Raw genomic sequence first — 21700 nt, forward strand, 5'->3', positions numbered from 1 at the left:
GGTGAATTGGGTAGGCTAAATTGTCCGTAGTGTATGTGTGTGAATAAGAGTGTATGGTTATTTCCCAGAGATGGGTTGCGGCTAGAAGGGCATCCACTGTGTAAAAACGTGCTGGATAAGTTGGCGGTTCATTCCGCTGTGGCGACCCCAGATTAATAAAGGGACTAAGCCGAAAAGAAAATTAATAAATAATATAATATAATATAATATAATATAATATAATATAATATAATATAATATAATATAATATAATATAATATAATATAATATAATATAATATAATATAATAATATAATATAATATAATATAATAATATAATATAATATAACATAATATTAAAATACAGAAGCACCTAACATCTTCTGAATATTTTTAATAGTATTTTTAATAGTAAAATTTATGCTGAATGTAACTGGAAACACCCAACATCCAGTCAAATAATACTCTTTTTATATATATATATATATATATATATATATATATATATATATATATATATATATATATATATATATATATATATATATATATATATATATATATATATATATATATATAATACTTACTAGAAGCACCTATTATCATCCTAATTGATGTTATTTGTATGTGGCAAAATCCATGCTAAAACAATAAAATAAAATAAAATAAAATAAAATAAAATAAAATAAAATAAAATAAAATAAAATAAAATATTCAAAGCAGATGAATGTCAATGTGTATTTTAATAAACTGTCACATTAAACTGTAAAAGACTTGTATCTTTGCTTTATAGCTCCTTCAAATGCACATTCTCACAAAACACAAAATTTGTATCCTTGCGCTAGGTAAAAGCAGTAAATCATAATCATTATGTGATGATTTGGTGTGTTTAAGTGCAGTCCCAACAGTCTGCAAGATTTTTGAAAAGATCCTCTCCTAAACATGAAGCCACTACACATTTATCCACAACTAGATCAAACCATTAACATGTTGGCTCTGGTGATTTCAATCTCACAGACTGATTAAAAATCTAAATGTTGCTTAAGGGCTCGCGCACTCACAGAGTCCAGCATGAAAAGAAGCTCAGAGAAACAGAAACACACTTAAGCCAGATTTCAGCAATGGCCAGCATACTGTAGTCACACGCAGGCTGCAGCACTAATAACCTCTAAGCAAACAAGATTTCATCTTCTCAGCTGTTTTTTTTTTTAACAGCTTGATGGTACACAGGGGGGTTTTGTATGGTGGAACTGCTTGCAATAATTTTTTCTTGCAGACAGGACATTGTTTCCTTAAAATTATACTAAGATTTCAGAGTCATTTCTAACTGTAAAATATGCTCCAGCATGTTTCTCATTATAGAAACATACAGCACTGTATAATCTTTACATTGAGGTTTTGTAACTGTGAATATATTGGGATGTACATGGGAGTTTTTTGAGTGTTTAGGGTGCAGGTCTGATTGCAGATTTGAATTGTTCATATCAAGAAATCTTGATTCTGAGAATGATTAAAAATGAAAACGGCTTGCACATGGCAGGCGCTGTGTTGAACTATACACTGAAGAAGGGCTTTTTGAAAGCGTTTTGCACTTTCACACCTTTTTGTACTGTTGCACATTTTGTGGCCTCTGATGATGTATCATTAAAATGTTTTGAGCTGTTTTATAACCTTGCATAACCACGTGAAGATTTTTATCCTTGCATGTTTCTCCTTATATCAATGCAGGCTAGATCTTTTTTTTGTTCATAATTGTTTTGCATATTTATCTCTGCATATTGCTCATACTGCATATTATCTCGGCATTACAATGCAGTCTAGGTAATTTGGTTTTGGATTAAAAAAATAAATCAAATAAAATAAATAAATCAAATTAAATTAAACTGTAAAAAACATTTGATCCGTGGGCAGATTTTTATCTCTGCATTTTTCTCATTATATCAATGCAGGCTTGGTCATTTTTCTTTGGATAAATTAAATAATAATAAAAATAAATTTAAGTAAAATAAATGAAATTAAATAAAACTGTATAAATTACACTTAAATTTTCTGTTCCCTATTGTCACAATCACCAGTGATCTAGTCCATACAGATCGCTGGAGAACTACAAATCTGCCACCAAAAGAACTACAAATCCTGTCATGCACCACACACCCACACCTGTTCCTGTTTCACTTTGATCACACACACACACGCGCACGCGCGCACACACACACACGCACACACCCACGCACACACACACACACACGCACACACACACACAGCAAGAGGATCGTTATGAACTGATTACATGGACTTTAAAAGCAGCAGACACACACACACACACACACACCAATTGCTGAGTATCATTTTACTGCTTTGTGACATTACGACGCATTTCCTTTGTCTTGCTGGTTTGACCCTTGCTTTGTTTTGTATGTTTACGTTGTTAGTCCCGCCTGTGCTGACCATTCGCCTGTTATTGAGCACTCTTTTGGATTTGCCTGTATGTTATCATTTTCCCCTGATTGTGACTGCCTGCCTGACCATTCTCTGTGTAATAAATCCTGCATTTGGATCCGCAACTCCGTTCTCCAGCGCCATCACATAACACCTGCATAACTGTGGGCGGATTTTTATCTCTGCATGTTTCTCATTATATGAATGCAGGCTAGGTCATTTTTCTTTAGATGACATAAAATAAAACTGTAGAAATTACATAGTAAAATTGTTTAGTTCATTAATATTATGCAATTTAATATGCGATTTATAATGCATAAATAAATAAAAATTAAGTCGAATGATCAAAAGGTAAAAATTTGTAATTATGAATTTGGTGGCTCAGTGGGTAGCATGATCGCCTCACATCAAGAAGGTTGCTGGTTCGAGCCTTGGCTGGGTCAGTTGGCATTTCTGTGTGGAGTTTCCATGTTCTCCTCGTCTTTGCGAGGGTTTCCTCCAGGTACTCCGGTTTCCCCCACAAGTCCAAAGACATGCGGTGTAGGTGAAGGTGTAGGTCCAAAGACATGCGGTGTCCGTAGTGTTTGTGTGAGAATGATGGGTGTTTCCCAGTGATGGGTTGCAGCTGGAAGGGCATCTGCTGCATAAAACATATGCTGATAGGTTGGCGGTTCATTTTGCTGTGGCGACCCCTGATTAATAAAGGGACTTAGTCAAAAAGAGAATGAATGAATGAACAAATGTACAAAATGTATTCCAATTACATGTCAGTCTCCATGCATTAAAAAAGCAACCAAAGTCACTTTTCTCCACCTTCAGATTCCTCTGTTGTGATCCCCTCTTCTTCCCCTTCCTGATGTCCCATTACCAGCTACAGGAAGCCGGCTTAGTGCTGGATGTCTGAGTGAGTTTTGCCAGGCTTTCTATGGGAGAAATACATAATTAATGAAGAGTGCGCTATTTCTCTGAACACACAGGGAATCGCTCCTTTCAACTCCGTCTCAGACCCCCAGCAGGCAACGTCTGCGGCTCCTCACGACACACACACACGAACTCGACCCCCCGGTGCCCTCGGCCCCTCGTCTCACACTCAACAGACACAAAGGAAAAAGTCTCTCCTTTTCAATATCTTCCTTTCTTTCAGTCTCTCCCTGTCTTTCTTTCTCTTTCACTCGTATTTCTTCTCCTGTCGAACCCTAAAGTCTTGAGTCTCTCCTGTGCGCTGTGGCGTCATGCTGGGGTGAAATTAATTTGCCGGCGCTGCTTTCTTTATTTATTTTCTTTTGTTGCTTTTCAACTTCGTGATTAGTCCGTAGCTTTGGTTTCATGGTAGACTTGCAGTTGTGTTTGGCAGACAGTGATCTTATCCTGCAGTCAAATATTGTAAGTACACGCTCCCAGTGGGACTCTGTGCCAGGAGACAGAGAGAGAGAAAAAAAAGTGTGAACGAGAGGAGAAATCAGAAACATGTTATTTTGCTGGGAGAGCGACTGCGGAAGAATGGCAACTAGTAGCTGGGGATGTGCTAGAAATTCACACCAGGTCTTTGATGATGTGTAAGAAACATCTCTGCATCCCGCAGAGTAGAAGTCAATTTAATGTTTTAACATGTTCATAGCATGGTTGACACATTGCTTCTGTCATAGTTAATACACTGATAAGCCTGATGCTACCATATTCATTAACATGTAACATTAATTAGCATGTTTATATAATTTTCTAGCATGAATTAGTACATTTCTAGCATATAATAGCATGGTCCTCGCATATTTAACACATGGCTTGCAACAGATTTAATGACTAAAATGACAATGTTAAAGAAATAACAGTTTCCATGTTTTTAGCATAATCGGCGAAACATGTTTTGTAGTTGTTTAAACACATTGCTAACATTTTTTTAGCTTGTTGATAGGATAAATTATCATATTGCTAAGATGTTTCTAGCATGTTTTAAGAATGTGAAACGTGTCAGCGATGGATTAATACGATGCTAGTATTTTTTTACAGCGGGTAGCAAGTTGCTAACATTAATAAACATGTTTCAAGTGTGTTTTAACACAGATAATGTTTTAGCATTTTGTAACATTAATTGGCAGGTTATTACCATATTTCTTGCTTGTTTTGCTAACTATGCGGCTAACTTGCCATAACATCTTAACATCTTGCTAGCATGATTTTTTATTTTGCTAACATGTTGGTGAGATGATATATTATTAACATTCATTTGTATATTGCTAACATGTTTTTACCAACTTCAACACATGGCTAGCACCATTTCTTTTAAAGAAAACAAACTAAATGTGGAAAAACTCTACATTGCTAAAATAGCTTCTTCTGGCTAATCAATTTCTTCAACACCTTTTACTGTTGCAACATGTCATAGCATGTTTATAACGCGAATTAGCATTTTGTTAATAAGAAATTATCACATTCCTAGCATGTTTATCACGTTGGCACTTGCTAGCATGATTCTAACATTTAACATTCTGCTAACAAGAATTTGCATTGTTAGAATGTTGAATCTAACTTTTTAAATATTTTGCTAGTGAAAAATTGCATGTTTCCAGCAGTTTTACCCCAGTGACAGATTGCTAGCATGTTTCTATCATAGTTAATACACTGATAAGCACGATGCTAACATGTTCTAACATTATTTAGCATGTCTCTACCATTTTTATGGCATGAATTAGTACATTTTTAGCATATATTAGCATGCTACTAGTATATTTAACACAAGGATATCATTTTTTTAAAGTATTTAATTATAAAATAAGCAAAGACTTAATTACACTAATAAGCAAAACATGTTTCTAGTTGTTTTAACACATTGCTAACCTTTTTTAGCTTCTTGATAGCATGAATTATCATACTGCTAAGATGTTTCTAGCATGTTTCTGATATGTTGCTAGCATGTTTTTAGAACGTGAAACCTGTCACTACATGTTGATAAGATGGATTAATATGATGCTAGTATTTTTCAACAATGTGTAGCATGTTGCTAACATCAATTAACATGTTTCACGCATGTTTTAACACACAGATAATGTATTAGCAGTTTTCTAACATTAATTGGCATGTTATTACCATATTTATTGCTTGTTTTGCTATATGGCGAACATGTTTTAACATCTTTCTAGCATGATTTACTATTTTGCTTGCATAGTTCTATTTCTAAATTATTATCATTAATATTGCATTATAATATTAATATTGTATTATATAATGAATATTTTATTATGTTATCATGTTTATGGATTAACATGATGCTAGTATTTTCTGGGTAGCACGTTGCTAACAATAATTAACATGTTTTAAGCATGTTTTAACACACATATAATGTTTTAGCATGTAGCATGTTTTTAGAATGTGAACCATGTTACTATATGTTGCTAAGATGAATTAACATGATGCTAGTATTTTTTCTACAATGGCTAGCATGTTGCTAACATTAATAAACATGTTTCAAGCATGTTTTAATGCACAGATAATGTGGTAACGTGTAATATTTTGTAACATAACATAGCATGTTTATAACCCTAATTAGCATGTTTAACCTATGTTGTTAACAAGAATTATCATGTTTCTAGCATGTTTATCACATTGCAAACATGAATTGGCATGTTGCTAGCATTTTTCTAGCATGTTTAAGATTCTGCTAACAAGAAATGACATTGCTAGAAAGTTGAATCTAACTATTTTGCTAGCATGAAATTGCATGTTTCCAGCATTTTTAACAGTTCGCTAGCACAAAATTGTAAGTTGCGAACATGTTTTTAGCATGTTTAACATTTTGCTTACATGTTTCCTCACATGACTGCATGTTTCATTGCACTAAAAAGAATTTACCTGGCACTCAGTAGAGATCAGTGCTGAAACAGAAAGAGAAGAACACAAAGTGATTGAGAAAAACTTTCATAAGATGAAATACGAAAAACACCACAAAAATCTAGCCAGGCATTCATTTAAAAACCCTGCACCAGCTTCTTCCTGCTAATCAGTTTTTTTTAGCGCAGGAATGTTATATTACTGCGAAAGTGACTGTGCAAAAAACAACAACTAAGAGCTGAAAATATGCTATAAATTCAAACAAAGTCTTTTATGGTGCACAATCCATTCCTGCATCCGACAGTAAGAGTAAAAGCCGTTTACCAGGAACTGAATCTCTCCTAAAAGAACATAAAGGCATCTGAACTGTGCAGACAGTGAAATGACAAGAAACAAATGGGACGCAGTGCTGCTCTTGTGCTGCTCGTAAATAAAGCATCCAGCAGGCTAAATCTATACTGTATATGCTGAGATTGCTTCTGTCACTTACACTGGAAAAATGCAGGGCAAATGTGGGTTGATGGAGGAACCAGTGGATCTCTTATTTTATACTTATGTCCACAGGGGAAACGTCAGCAAGAGGCAGCTTTTAAAGGGAGCATAAGTATATCCCCTGAGCATCTCCTAAATCAGGGAGTTTCAGTCTTTTAGATACCACAGACAACCAAATATGATCAGGAACTCCAATCCTAAAATGTAAACTATGTACAGAATTACCGTTTCCGTATGAACGAATGACACTTTCATTTACATGTTATATTTTAATGCAATATGGGTTTATTTGTTTTAAAAAAAATTGTTACATTTCAGATTATTTCATAGTTAATCACATTAGATTTTATTCCAATGAGTAATATTTATTTTATAAAGATTTATTTATTTTTTTATTTTTTTTATTCAAAATAAATTTTTGCAACACAGGCTCATTCTGAAAATGTAGCCCTATATACATTTCTGGTGATCGCGATTTATGTAGCCAGAAGTACGTATGGCTGATTTTAGTTTTTAAAACGAAATGCTACGAGGCGGTATGATGCTGTTTCTTTTCACGCTTACCAGCTGACTGCTTACCTCCGTATGAACGGCTTTTCCGCTGTTACCAGTTTGTCCAGTTAGCTCGCCATGTACGTCTGACTTGAGACGCAGAGAGGAGTTGACCATGACGATGGGGTTCGAGTCTGGTGATGAAAAGTTCCAGAAAGCGGGTAAGACAAAAACAGAAGCCAAAAAATTAAATAAACAAGCAGGGTGAGAATGTGGTAAAATCTGAAAACGTGGTAAAAATCAGGCAAGGGCTTTTCTTTTTCTGCATTGCTTTTGAAAACTGTCGGTTGGGTTTAGGGAAGTGGGTGGACGGGTCAATCGGTGGTTTTGAAAACACTATTGGTTGGGTTTAGGGAAGGAGGAGGGTGGGTGGGTCGGTCAGTCGTTCGGTCGGTCTGTCAGCCAGTCAGTTATTCAGTCAGTCAGTCATTCAAAGTCCTCTGGTAGATTTAAACGAGAAAAGGCGTGAATGGCACTCGCAAGAGCAATTTGAGATTTCAAAAAATGTACACAGCGGCCTCTGGTGGATTCACGAAAACAAAAACCGCAAAAAAACTTAGCTCCTAGGATGTATTTGGTGCTCTCCAGAGATGTATATAGAGGTATGTTTTCAGAATGAGCCTGGGTTGTATTTTTAAAATTACATTAACTGAACGAAATGATGCAAATAACTATTAACTTAAATATAATATATTTTATAATATATAATATATAAAAATATATATTTTACTTGCATTTATATATTTATTTATATTAATTAATTAGGTAAATTTAAATATAACCATTATTAATCTATTGATTAATCTAAAGATTGATAATATCTTCTAAATGACCTAAACATCCCAAGTCTATTATTGTAATAAATGTATTTAAATTTGAACAATAAATTTGAATATAAATTGATCATATTTATTTATATTATTCATTTAGTTCAATTTAACTACAACTAGGGCTAGGCTGATAAACGATATAATATCGAATCGCGATAAATGTATGTCGATAACGATGATAAGCATTGGACATTTTTACACAATATTGCTCTAAGAGCCAATCACACAGCAGACATATGCAACAACAGGAACCTGTAGTTGTGTTGATATTAGAGATATGCTATGTCACCTAGTATTGTTTAGCGAGCTCGATTCACTTTCCTGCCAGCAGTATTTGCTGTCAAACTGTTGTTTATTTTAATGATGATTATTTTTATGATTTTTAATTAAGTAAAAATTTTTTTTTATATATATGTTTCTGTAATTGTTAATTTTCCGAAAATGCAATAAGTATATGTTTGCTTGCGTACTGTATATTTGCTGTCAGTTACAGTTCTTCAGAATATTATATTTTGTATTGTACATCATAAGTATATTACAGAAAAACGAAATCTCCAAAAAATCAGAGTAATGTGTAAACTGTTTTTGTTAATAAACAATACTCTGAAATGTTATTTAAGGAAGCGTCTAATCTTTGTGGCTTCAGTCATTGTTTAAAGCTGGAGGCATTAACAGCTTATATCGAAATATATATCGTTATCATCCAATATTGAAAAGAATTATCGAGATTGGATTTTTGCCATATCGCCCAGCCCTAACTATAACCGTTGCATTATTAATGTAAAGATCATATATAATATCTTCTAAATGACATAAATATACTCAGTCTATTATTGGAATACATTTATGTAAATTTGAACAATCGATTTAAATATTAATTAACAATTTTGCATATTCCAATGAACAAGTCATATTTTAATTATAAACAATAAAACGATCATATTTTAAATATATTTTTATATGATATAATTTATTATTATTGATATTAGAAGAACAAATAGCGAGTAAGTGTATATTAAATGTCAACTTCTGCTGAAAAACAGCATAGATTATTGACATATTTATTAATTTATTTGCATAAAGCATTTTTAAATTGCTATATCACTGTATTGAGAGCATCACTCCCACAAGTGTTCACTCCAGTTTGCTGAGCTCATTTTCCATTACAGTCCTGTCCAGCTCAAGGAGTAAAACATGTACTATTTAATGACTGTCAAGACACCACAACATTAAGCATTCTCATCCATGGGAATGATCCTGTTTGATGCAGCTGTTAAAATAAACCTGCGCTGGAATATCGATCCATGTAAATCACAGTTCACTGGCTCAAGCAGCTCTCTAAAGACACAATTACTCACAACCTGCTGTTCGAGTGCATTTGAGAAAGCATTTTAAACAAGTGCACAACATACACTCATGGTCATAATAATTGGCGCCCTTGGTAAATGTGAGCAAAGAAAGCTGTGAAAATAAATATAGTTTATCCTTGTTATCTTTGTTCAAAAAGGTCACAAAATCCATCCTTTCACTGAAATAAAACATTGGAGAATGGGGGGGGAAATCCTTTTTTGCAAATAAATGTTCCGATACACATTGGTAAAAATAATTGGCACCCTTTTTATTTAGTTCTTTTTGCAACTCCATTTGCCCAGATAGCAGCTCTAAATCCCATAATCCCTGATGAAGTTGGAGGAAACCTGGAAAGAGATTAGAGAGTAGTTTTCCATACAGAATCTCTGATCCATGTTGGTGCTCTTTCCTCATCTGTTTATCATGGAAGAACCTTACTTTTGTGTTCAGTGACTCATTTTTTGCATCGATTCCGGTGTTTGTTTTGGATTATTATCATTATAGAAGATCCATCTAAGGCTCGTTAAGAGGTTTCTAGCACAGCCAGTCAGGTTTTAATCCGTTGCTATTGATAGAATCCATGATGCTTTGTCTAAACAACTGTCCAGGACCTCTGGCTGAAAAATAGGCCTGTGACATTAAAGGGTTAGTTCACACAAAAGTGAAAATTCTGTTATTAATTATTCACTCTCACGTCATTCCCATCCCAAAAGACCTTCCTTTATCTTGAAACCCCAAATTAGGTTATTTTAGATGAAATCTGAGAGCTCTCCAGCCTTCACTGACAGAGATGCAGAGATGTCCAAAGACTAGAAAAGGAACCAAAAATATTGTAAAAACATCACATGAAGCTCCAAGAACAATTTTAAGCACCAAAAAAAAACTTTGCCGAACTACAATGTGGATCCGTTGGAGCCGCTTCAGTGCCGATGCTCACTGCAGACGTTGGGAATTTCTTAACATTTCAAGTGCCAAAGGACGTGTCAGCCAATCAGCGTTTCCCAAACAACGACATAACTCGCGGCTGAACTATCATAGTACAATGCATCGTTTGGGAAAAGAACGATGTAGTGACGAGTGTTTTGCAAAACCCCTAGTTTCTCTGTGAATGATCTATCGCTTGAACTACGTTAGTTATAACGTAATACGCCCATATTGAGGCTCTAAACGGGGTGGAGTAACAACTTCTTTAGAGAAGAACCCCATCATTTCTTTGTGCAAATTATATTGTTTTACATAAACAGGCCTTTAAAATAAAATCCAATATTAGATTTGGTAAAAACATGCACTAACTTTCTATATTAACTGAAATATATGTAAATGGACATATAGGGCCTGTGTTTGCTTTACTAATATTATTGAGAAGTTGAACATTACATATTCTATTCTAAAACATAAAATCACTTACAAAAGCTAACACGTATTCTAATATCATATATAAATCATATCAATAAATAAATAATGAGGCGATTTATTATAAAATGAAATTTAATATTTATTATTTATTAGGAAATATAAAAATCCTAATTTAATATTACTATTAATAATATAATGATGATGATTATTATTAAGTAGGTATTGTTTATTTATTTATTTTGAAAAGTCTACTTTTACAATCTGACATGTAAACCCCAGCAGAAAGTTCTAACCAGCAAGCCCATGTCATATACAGTACAGATACTTAATAAATAACCCACTATAAATTAAAAGAATTAACGTATGCTTATAGTTTTCACAAGCTTTGGAGACGTAACATAAATTCCGCTTTAAAATAATAGGTTACCTATAGCTTTTGCTATGAGGCTGTGTTCAAAATGACATCAATTTTTTAAAGTGCACTGTGAAGGGAGCATAATTATAAACATGAAGATCGCTAAAACTGAACTGTAAAATAGTTTGAAAGCAATTAAACCTAAGAGAGATGACCTTAATGCTTTTTTTACTTTTAATAATTCCAACTTTGAATGTTAGAATGTTCTAAATAAATAGGGCATTTCATTGGCTGACGCTTCAGTGTGGACGCTTCAGACACACCCTCTGTCAAGCATTAATGCTGAAGCCCCATGTGATCCGAGTGAGCATTTACTATGGGCAAAAAAAACCCGAAATGGAACAATACGCAAACATCGTATAGCCCGTAGTTAACGCGCACTGATCCAATGTGGACGACATAGTGTAAATTTATTCATTCATTTTCCTTCGGCTTAGTCATTTTATTTATCAGGGGTCACCACAGAGAAATGAACCGCCAACTTATCTGTCATAAGTTTAAACAGCGGATGCCCTTCCAGCCCATTATTGGGAAACACACATACACTCTTACATTTAAACACATACACTACGACCAATTTAGTTTATTTAATTCACCGATACCGCATGTCTTGGACTTGTGGAGGAAACAGGAGCACCCACAGAAAACCCACGCGAGCACAGGGAAAACATGCAAACTCCACATAGAAATGCCAACTAACACTGCCAGAACTTGAACCAGTGACCTTGATGTGAGGCGACAGTGCTAAACACTGAGCCACCGTGTCACCCATACTGTAAATCAGGGTGCTCAATCCTGTTCCTTGAGATCTACCTTCCTGTAGAGTTCAGCTCCAACCCTGATCAAACACACCTGAATCAATTAATTATGACCTGAAGAGCACTTGATAATTACAGGCAGGTGGTTTGATCTGGGTTGCAACTGAAATCTGCAGCAAGGTAGATCTCCAGGAACAGGGTTGAGCACCCCTGCTGTAAATGAACAAAGTCTATTTTAGTGGGTTTTATTTGGTGCACAAAATGTTCTTGGAGCTTTATGGAATGTCAGGTTTTATCTAAATATCCTAATTTGTTTTTCTAAGATGAACAAAGTTATTAGGAGTATTTTTAAGAGTATTATTAAGAGTATTTTTATTATTGGGGGAACTAACCCTTTAAAGATCCTGCTGTATTTTTAACTGTAGACATTGTGTGTCTTTTTATACCCATCCCAGACAACTTACAGTGACAAATGTTCTGGCCGATTTATATGTTAGTGTTTTTTTATTTTGGGGTGGCGCGGTGGCGCAGTGGGTAGCACTGTCGCCTCACAGCAAGAAGGCTGCTGCTTCGAGTTAGAGTTGGCAATGTCAGTTGGCATTTCTGTGTGGAGTTTGCATGTTCTCCCCATGTTGCGTGGGTTTCCTCCAGGTGCTCCCCACAGTCCAAAGACATGCGCTATAGGTGAATTGGCTAAATTGTCCGTAGTGTGCTATAGGTGAACAAAGCTAAATTGTCCGTAGTGTGTGTGAATAAGAGTGTATGGGTGTTTCCCAGTGATGGTTTGCAGCTGAAAGGGCATCCGCTGCGTAAAACATCTGCTGGATAAGTTGGCGGTTCATTCTGCTGTGGTGACCCCTGATTAATAAAGGGACTAAGTTTAAAAGAAAATGAATGAATCAATGAATGATGTTTTTTATTTATCATAATTTTGTGAAGGGGGGTTGCCACTCAAACTCTAACAAGACAATAACATCAAGACAATACACACACATGTCTTCTTTCGGGTTATTGGCCTTCTTTTTGATTATTGGCCTAGTGGTGGAAATTAGAATTGTCAATGCTTCACCCATTTTCTTACAGCTAGTATCTATTTTATGAAGCAGAACAGTCATGTGCTGCACATTCTTATTTATACTCCAGTGAAACTGAGAGCCATGGATGGACTTGTTTTGCGTTTGTAGTCATCCTGATAAAATAAAGACCTCACAATTGATAGATTTCATTCATACAATTTTAGGGGTGCCAAAAATTTGCCAAATGTGTAGCAGTGTGGAGAAAAAGATTTGTTTGATAATGAGACAATTATCCATTATGAGATGATTTCATTAATAGATGAATATCCCTGCCCAATTTCAATACACTCAAAAAATAACTCATAACTCATGAATTCAATTTAATTGAGGGCAGGATTTCCATTCAATAATATTGTTTAGCACCAACTAAAGAAAAAAACTAATTACATAATTAAATGCAACTGAGTTGGTCCAACATGATTTTATCAAATACAATTTTTAAAACAGTTGTATTTTTATTTAACTTAAACTCAAAGGTCTGGTACATCATGTATGTCTATTATGTGTTGTACATCTCTTTTTGCTTTATTTGAAGTTATCCTAAATTAACTAAAAGAGCCATATTTAATGAGTCACATATACAGTTGATTGAGACTGATCTCAGAACTCATTTTAGGACAGTTATTGCTCACAGAGCAAGTAACAAACAGCATTTTTGCTAATTAAGCTGCCAACACCTAAAGCATGGGTGTTTCTGCAAGGTGGTAATCTCAAAACTCAAAGAATTACATGAAAATCTTTAAATCTTCAAACTGAAGTGAAGATTAAACTCTAACAAGTCTTTCTATTAACTTAAACACCTAAGATTACTTTATAGTCAACATTTCCTTCTCTTAATTCAATCCATTCAAAGCATACAAATCCCCTAACCAGGTAGTTGGACCACACAAGTTCTTCATGTTGTCCCACACAAACTGCTTAAGTTAACTTAATGGTTTACAAATTTAAGTTGACAGAACATAAAAGAGATAAATTAGCTAAAAATAATTACAAGAATTGTGTTGTTTCCGCTCATTTTAAACTGGTAGTTTGAACAAGCAGCAGTAATCATTTATTTGTGCATTAATGGTTTTATTTTCTATAATTTTGTGTTTTTTTAATGAGAGATAAAAAGAGCAGATTTATTTACAACACACTTTGTTCATAATTATCAAGGGTGCCAATACTTTTGCCCACAACTGTATTTCAGTACAATATGACTTAAGTCAAATAAGGTTGTTCTTTGTGTCCGCCAGCCATCTGCTCAGTGTATCGCACACAGCGAAGGTGTGAAAGAAGCTTCATGAATCAAGATTAATCGTGATTTGCTCAACCGAGTAGAGTTCGCAGAATTGTTGTGGCCTTGCAAATCATTGGCAGCATTCTAGGGATTCTATTTATGTAACGTGCCCTCGATCTAATTCTCTATCTCAGCATTCGCCTGACTGCTTTTCTGCCTGTACTGTGTTTGAGGACATGTTTCTCTAATGCTGGCCGAGCACTCGCAGCCGGAGAGTCTGGCACACGAATGATTACCTGTCTGTATGATCAATTACCTGATTACTCTCTGGATACACACTCGTGGCATGTCTCTGGAGTCACACACACAAACACACACACACACACACACTGAACGCCAGGGCACTTTCTGACAGAAATGGGTTGTGAAAGAGAGGAGAGCGAGAGAAAGTAAGAGAGAAGGAGAGCTCCCTTCAAGGATTGGCTCTGGGTGTTTGTGGCTTGTGGCAGGAAACTCTTTGTTTATTGTTCAAAACAAGTTTCTGTGGCGATTTTCAAGACTGTGCATGTACGGTACAAACGCACTTCTGTTGATATAAAGAATATTTAATATACTACAGGCCACAATAAATCATTGACAGTTATTTTTTTCCTAATTGAAGGAAATTTCCTGTTGAATTTTGCTCACTGTTTGATTAGGAATCAGTAGCTATATATACATATATATCCACAAAGAAAACTATATATATATATTATTATATATTTATATATAATTGGCTTTCTTGTGGATATATATATATAGCTAATGATTTCCTACTCAAACAGTGAACAAAATGTGAGCACACGTCGGCAGCTAGCTCTCTGCACATGGTCGCACACTGAAGCTAAGCAGGCTGCGCCTGGTCAGTACCTATTGTAGATGGGAGACCACATGAGAAAGCTAGGTTGCTGCCGGAGGTGGTGTTAGTGAGACTGCTCATCCTGCGGTCTGTGTGGGTCCTAACACCCCAGTATATTGACGGGGACGCTATACTGCTCATGAGCACCGTCTTTCAGATGAGCCAGATCCTGACTCTCTGTGGGCAGTAAATCCCAAATTGCTCACTGGCCTCTGTCCATCATGGCCTCCTAACCATCCCCATGTCGCCAATTGACTTCATCACTCTGTCTCCATTCAACCCATCAGTTGGTGTGTGATGGATGAGGAGATTCCCCCCAAAAAATGTGTAAAGCAATTTTAAGTGTCCAGAAAAGCGCTATATACATTTATTCAAAGTTCTGTTCGGTTCTTGAATCTGATTGGCTGATAGCCGTGCAATATCTGCATACTAACAGCACTAGTCCAGCATCTTAAGCCTTCACACTTGTGTATTACTACTCCGCCCACATACAGCAACAAGCAGAGGACTCTCTACAGTTTGACAAATATTGCTGCAGTCGGACAACATAATATATATTTTTGAGCTTTTTTAGGTGAGAATATAGTTGTTAGATTACAACTATGCAGTTTATTTATAAGGATAGTGTGTATTTTAAATATTTATAATTTCGGAGCATCGGATTAGTGCATCCGCCGCATCAGCCTGTCTGAGCAGACCAAAGAAAGCGACGGTTGACGTTCCGCCACAAGATGGTGACAGAGACCGAATAATAAGTCTTAGTGGAGAAAAACAGCATTTTCTCAGTGTAAATTTCAAACAGCAGAATAAATCATTATAAATCAGGTAAGTGACATTCTGAGTCGATCTCTCTCTTTTGTATTTTGTATTACTGTATTTATAAATACCAAAATTAATACTAAAAATTTGCTTTGCTCTGGCTTTTACGGGGTTAATTATTGTGAAATCCTAATTGATTGATAGCATTTAATGCCGTTCTGCCTTATAATCTTAAAATGTGAACAAATCAGCTGTTTTGTCATCACTTTAGACATTACGCTAGAGAATCATTCAATATTAGATCTAAAGTGATGTTGGTGAATGAGCACAGTTTCTGCTGTTCTGACCATCAGCTGCAGATGTAAATAAGTGGCAGAAGAAAGTAATTCATCGGTCCTTCCTCGAATTTATAATTAAATTATAAACTATAACAGTTTAATTATATAATAATTAAACTGTTTATAGTTTATAAATTAATTAATAAAAAAATATGAATTATTGTTTTATAATAATAATAATGAAAATTTTACATAAATAATATAACATACGCAGTTGAAGAGTTATTAAACCCCCTGAATTTAGCCCCCTATTTAGTTTTTCCCTAATTTCTGTTTAAACAGAGAGAAGATTTTTTCCAACACATTTCTAAACACAATAGTTTTAATACTCATTTCTAATAAATGATTTATTTTATCTTTGCCATGATGACAGTAAATAATATTTGATATTTTCAAGACACTTCTATACAGCTTAAGTGATGTTTAAAATGCGTAGCTAGGTTAATTAGGTTAACTAGGCATGGTTAGGGTAATTAGGCAATCTATTGTATAGTGATGATTGTTCTGTAGACTAAGAAGTTAATAATTTTGACCTTAAAATGTTTTTTTATTAAAAACTGCTTTTATTCTAGCCAAAATAAAACAAATAAGAATTCTCCAGAAGAAAAAATATTATCAGACATACTGTGGAAATTTCCTTGCTCTGTTAAACATCATTGGGAAATATTTAAAAAGAAAAAAAATTAAAGGGGGGCTAATAATTCTGACTTTAGCTGTATAATTTATCATTTTAAAATAAATAAATAAAACATCTTAGATTCTTGATTCAGGAATTAAGATTTATTCTAAAATTACTCACAACATAAATATAAAAATTACAATTAAAATGTTGCTTACAATAATTTTATACGTTTGGTTCCTTTGTTAAATTATGAGAATTCCATTAGGTTATGATTATTTCATTTAAACTTAAAACTATTAATATTATTATTTAAAGAAATTATAAATTATTTATTAATGTTAACAGTTTTTGTTGAACAGAAAAAACAGCATTCATTGATCTCTTAATGAATAATTCAAATTAAGTGACAAACAGGCAAAGCGCAGCAATATTACTAGAGTCTGAAAGAACCTGTAAGCAGCACTGATTTGTAGCCAGTGACATTAGGAATGAGACCAGGAACCATTTGTTGTATCAGCCTCAGTTTGACCTTCTTTTATCATTTCTCAGACACACACACACACACACACACACACAACCACACACACAGGCACGCACGCACGCACACACGCACACACACACACACACACCCCTTCAATAGCAGCATGACAGTTTGCAGCAGCTGAAAGTAGGTTTACAGTTACAGAGGAACACACTAACCTTCATGAACCCTCACACACACCAGTCCCCAAACCTCTTACAAGAGAAACACATTAGACTCTCCTAAATCACACTTACAACACACACCACACACACACACACACACACACACACACACACTGCCCAGCAAACCCACATGACCAAAACTAGAGTCTGGTTATACAAGATACTGGCCAGAGGGATTTATGGGTAAAGATGCTGCATTTAAGAGATGGAGAGATTACACAACAGAGACAGCAGCTGTCAGGGTCACACATTTCAACATTTTATACACATTACATTAGATCTACAGGTGGAAATACATGTTTTATCATCTTAGTAGCATAACTGCTAGCACTAAAAGTTATATGCTAGCAAAAATATATGCCTTAGCGTATGGTTCTCATATTTGAGTATGTTTCTAGCATGAATTTACACTCACTGGCCACTTTATTAGGTACACCGGTCCAACTGTTCGTTAACGCAAATTTCTAATCAGCCAATCACATGGCAGCAACCCAATGCATTTGTAGACATGGTCAAGACGATCTGCTGCAGTTCAAACTGAGCATTAGAAGGAAGAAGAAAGGTGATTTAAGTGACTTAGAACTGGCGTGGTTGTTGGTGCCAAAGGCGGCCTGGTGTGATGTATTTCAGAAACTGCTGATCTACTGGATTTTCACACATAACAATCTCTAGGATTTACAAAGAATGGTCCGAAAAAGAAAAGATATCCAGTGAGCGGCAGTTCTGTGGGCGCAAATGCCTTGTTGATGCCAGAGGTCAGAGGAGAATGGCCAGATTCGAGCTGATAGAAAAGCAACAGTAACTTAAAAAAAACACTTGTTACAACTGAGGTATACAGAAGAGCATCTCTGAATGCCCATCACGTCCCAAACTTGAGGCAGATGAGCTACAACAGCAGAAGAACACACAAGGTGCCATTACTCTCAGCTAAGAACAGAAAACTGAGGCTACATTCGCACAGGCTCACCTAAATTGGACAATAGAAGATTGGAATAACGTTGCCCTGGTCGATGAGTCTCCATTTTTGCTGCGAACATTCGGATAGTAGGGTCAGAATTTGGCGTCAACAACATGAAAGCATGGATCCATCCTGCCTTGTAGCAATGGTGGTGGTGGTGTAATGGTGTGGGGGATATTTTCTTGGCACACTTTGGGCCCATTAGTACCAATTGAGCATTGTGACAACGCCACAGCCATCTGAGTATTGTTGCTGACCATTTCCATCCCTTTATGACCACAGTGTACCCATCTACTTCCAGCAGGATAACGTGCCATGTCATAAAGCGTGAATCATCTCAGACTGGTTTCTCGCACATGACAATGAATTCACTGTACTCAAATGGCCTCCACAGTCACCAGATTTCATTCCAATAGAGCACCTTTGGGATGTGGTGGAACAAGAGATTCACATCATGGTTGTGCAAATCTGCAGCAACTGCGTGATGCTATCATATCAATATGGACCAAATCTCGGAGGACTAGTTCTAGTACCTTGTTGAATCTATGCCACAAAGGATTAAGGCAGATAAAGGGGCTCCAACTCGGTACTAATAAAGTGTACCTATTAAAGTGTCAGGTGAGTGTATTTTGGTAACATGATTTAGCACAGAGCTAGCATGTTTCTGTGTTAATATTCTACCAACATGAATGAACAGTGCTGGCATGATAATATTTTTAAAACAAACCTCATCACATTTCTTTTAAACATTCTAGCAACATAAACAAATTCATACTGTCAACATGTTAACTTGTCTCTACATATGACTATAATGTTTTAGGGATTTTTCATAGTTTTAATCTTGCAGTTTACAAAAAAATCTCAGGATGTTTGACATTTTATCTCAGAAGAAAAAAATAAAGCAGTAGCACAAAAGACTTGTATAGTTTGTCAGTTTCCTCAAGTCAACATAAAAACACTGCTGAAAGACACTGTGGAGGAAATTGCTCACTTCAGGAGAGGAAAGATATATTTTTACAGGAGAGAGAAAGAGAACTGGTCTTAGCACATTTTCTAAGCCGTCTTGTAGAGCAAACACACCTATTAGACTAAAGGAGACAGGGCTGACTGCACACACACACACACACGCACACACACCGTAAGTGTTCTGAAATGAGAAGTCTTCACGATGATATGGTTTAAATGAGATTATCTTCCACACAGCCATTGCGCAAACCCAAACTGAGGGAGAGCAGCTCTTTATGACAGTGAAGGCCTGATCTTGGGGGGTTTGGGGGGGGAATTGGATTTCCTATATATAATAGATATATAGATATATATATATATATATATATATATATATATAATACTTACTAGAAGCACCTATTATCATCCTAATTGATTGTTTGTATGTGGCAAAATCCATGCTAAAACAATAAATAAAATAAAATAAAATAAATAAAATAAAATAAAATAAAATAAAATAAAAAAAATATTCAAAGCAGATGAATGTCAATGGTATTTTAATAAACTGTCACATTAAACTGTAAAAGACTTGTATCTTTGCTTTATAGCTCCTTCAAATGCACATTCTCACAAAACACAAAATTTGTATCCTTGCGCTAGGTAAAGCAGTAAATCATAATCATTATGTGATGATTTGGTGTGTTTTTAAGTGCAGTCCCAACAGTCTGCAAGATTTTTTGAAAAGATCTCTCCTAAACATGAAGCCACTACACATTTATCCACAACTAGATCAAACCATTAACATGTTGGCTCTGGTGATTTCAATCTCACAGACTGATTAAAAATCTAAATGGTTGCTTAAAGGGCTCGCGCACTCACAGAGTCCCAGCATGAAAAGAAGCTCAGAGAACAGAAACACACTTAAGCCAGATTTCAGCAATGGCCAGCATACTGTAGTCACACGCAGCTGCAGCACTAATAACCTCTAAGCAAAACAAGATTTCATCTTCTCAGCTGTTTTTTTTTTAACACTTGATGGTACACAGGGGGTTTTGTATGGTGGAACTGCTTGCAATAATTTTGTCTTGCAGACAGGACATTGTTTCCTTAAAATTATACTAAGATTTCAGAGTCATTTCTAACTGTAAAATATGCTCCAGCATTTTTCTCATTATAGAAACATACAGCACTGTATAATCTTTACATTGAGGTTTTGTAACTGTGAATATATTGGGATGTTACATGGGAGTTTTTTGAGTGTTTAGGGTGGCAGGTCTGATTGCAGATTTGAATTGTTCATATCAAGAAATCTTGATTCTGAGAATGATTAAAATGAAAACGGCTTGCACATGGCAGGCGCTGTGTTGAACTATACACTGAAGAAGGGCTTTTTGAAAGCTTTTGCACTTTCACACCTTTTGTACTGTTGCACATTTGTGTGGCCTCTGATGATGTATCATTAAAATGTTTTGAGCTGTTTTAATAACCTTGCATAACCACGTGAAGATTTTTATCCTTGCATGTTTCTCCTTATATCAATGCAGGGCTAGGATCTTTTTTTGTTCATAATTGTTTTGCATATTTATCTCTGCATATTGCTCATACTGCATATTATCTCGGCATTACAATGCAGTCTAGGTAATTTGGTTTGGATTAAAAAATAAATCAAATAAAATAAATAAATCAAATTAAATTAAACTGTAAAAAAACATTTGATCCGTGGGCAGATTTTATCTCTGCATTTTTCTCATTATATCAATGCAGGCTTGGGTCACTTTTTCTTTGGATAAATTAAATAATAATAAAATAAAATTTAAGTAAAATAAATGAAATTAAATAAAACTGTATAAATTACACTTAAATTTACTGTTCCCTATTGTCACAATCACCAGTGATCTAGTCCATACAGATCGCTGGAGAACTACAAATCTGCCACCAAAAGAACTACAAATCCTGTCATGCACCACACAACCCACACCTGTTCCTGTTTCACTTTGATCACACACACACACCGCACACGCGCGCACACACACACGGCACACACCCGAAAGGCACACACACACACACACGCACCACACACCACAGCAAGAGGATCGTTATGAACTGATTACATGGACTTTAAAATCAGCAGACACACACACACACACCACACACCAATTGCTGAGTATCATTTTATCTGCTTTG

The 21700-nt window shown here is 35.3% G+C and overlaps 1 long non-coding RNA gene across 2 annotated transcripts in view; it reads right to left on the minus strand.

The window, feature by feature from the left end:
• Window positions 1-717: 717 nt before the first annotated feature.
• Window positions 718-21700, minus strand: part of LOC130236172 (uncharacterized) — a 47778-nt gene continuing 26795 nt past the window's right edge. Inside the window, exons 1-3 of one of the 2 annotated variants that reach the window (XR_008838446.1) lie at window positions 7315-7400; window positions 6265-6287; window positions 718-3826 (exon numbers count right to left, since the gene is read on the minus strand). This is a non-coding gene — a long non-coding RNA (uncharacterized LOC130236172). Of the gene's footprint in view, window positions 3827-6264; window positions 6288-7314; window positions 7401-21700 lie in introns of those variants that run through there. The other variant, XR_008838445.1, reaches the window with a different exon arrangement.

Source organism: Danio aesculapii, chromosome 10 (genome assembly GCF_903798145.1).
Source record: "Danio aesculapii chromosome 10, fDanAes4.1, whole genome shotgun sequence".
NCBI lineage: Eukaryota > Metazoa > Chordata > Actinopteri > Cypriniformes > Danionidae > Danio > Danio aesculapii.